The sequence below is a fragment of the Pundamilia nyererei genome, unplaced genomic scaffold, assembly GCF_000239375.1.
Source record: "Pundamilia nyererei isolate P.nyererei 1_Seehausen unplaced genomic scaffold, PunNye1.0 scaffold00106, whole genome shotgun sequence".
Classification (NCBI taxonomy): domain Eukaryota; kingdom Metazoa; phylum Chordata; class Actinopteri; order Cichliformes; family Cichlidae; genus Pundamilia; species Pundamilia nyererei.
In genome coordinates this window covers 2,219,370-2,221,043 of record NW_005187507.1, presented here as the reverse complement: position 1 = coordinate 2,221,043, position 1,674 = coordinate 2,219,370, and positions in this window count along the sequence as shown.

Below are 1,674 nucleotides of genomic sequence, written 5' to 3'. Positions count from 1 at the left end.
AGATGGGTACAGATTGGGTCCATCAGATGGAGGAAAAGCATGGAGAAATTTGTACCAAGAGTGAAAGAAGTTGAAAGAGGGAGAGACTGATAGTGAGAGAGAATGAGAACAATGGAGGAAGAAGGTAACTGCAGTAGCGGAAGGGAGTTAGCAGTAAACAATGAGAAGCTGGAAACAGCATTGTGCACTTGGTAGAAAAAAAAACCACGGGCTCAGTTGAAACAGACTCTGACACCTTACGAACACCTTTAACCGTTTCACCACCGCACTCAAGGAAAAGGAACACGAATCCACGGCTAGCTCGAATTCTGACAGTCAGTTTCTGTTTTCAGCAATAGGAAGTGGATCTCTTTGAAAAAGAAGCAAACAAAGGGAGCAGAGGGGCTGCTGCAGCCAAAATGACCGTAGATTTTTTTTCCTGGCCTGTTCTCTGTTGTAGATGATATAATTTATTACATTAATATTTGGCTTTTATTCAACATAAGGTGGGAAATAGTGTCAGATCTGCCAGTGTTAGTAGTCCTTCCCTTGTCAAATGTTGTCCTTTAAAGAGATTCTTGATCTGCAGAATGATTAAATAGGGCCATTAGTAAATTACTCCGCACCCCAAATTATTACTCTCAAATGACTGATGATATTCTGTATACATTAAAAAGATTACAATCACAAACCTTTATATGTAGTAAAACATACATGCGCTCAGTGCTGTCATTAGTCATACTGCAGTAAAAACAGGACAGCAACCTTCTTGCAACTAGGAGAAATCAGCAATGGCCTGGGATTGCACTGCATTCTTTGAATTTCCTAACTGGGTGCAAGTAGTTATGGCAACCAGAGGTTGAACGCGCAAGGCAAGACTCAAGACTGCAGGACTATTAGAAAGATTGACAAAGGGTTGCAAGTAATTGCAGTCTGAATTTATGAACGCAGTCAGGATGCAAGTGTGTTGCCGGTTGACTCTGCACATTGAATCTGATTCACTTTGCGCCAGTGAGAACAGCTTGTCTGTGTAATGCATCTGCAGCATAGGATTCGACTCAGCTGGTTGCCAACTGGTTGTATCCTGATTATATCCCTATAAAAGTGCATTGTGTCATTTTAAATAGCTGTCCTGCACTAACTTTTCTAGGAGGGATTTCAGAATTTCTGACCGAGGGTCTGAATGTAACTACAGAATATGAATTTTTATGTATGTAGATGATAACAGATTAGCAATTTCAGCTAATAGTTAGTCGCTGTAATATTTCACATGCAATTGCCAACTGCACTCCAATTAATAGCAAATCAGTTGGTTTGAATGCAGCAACTGATCGAGAGAGAGGTGGTAGACTTGCTGCCTGTCTTCAAAGCATCCTCCGCATTGTCAGTGAGATTGTAAACTTATTTGTTTCGGCATGGTCTCCAAGCAATGTTTTTCCCAGTGTGACTGTAGCATAAGGGATGCATGGACAAGAAGTATGTGATGGTGTGTTGCAGACTACAATATAACCTGCTGACATTTTATTTCAGTTTAAAAGAATTACCAGCAAACAGTCACATTGATCATGTCCTACAGTTTTGATTCTATATACAACAACATGACGACACCGACAGGATCGCCCTTGAGGTTTCTATAGATTTGAGGAAAGCACAGTATGAAAAACAACTTGCTGGGAAATTCAGCAGTTTAAAAAA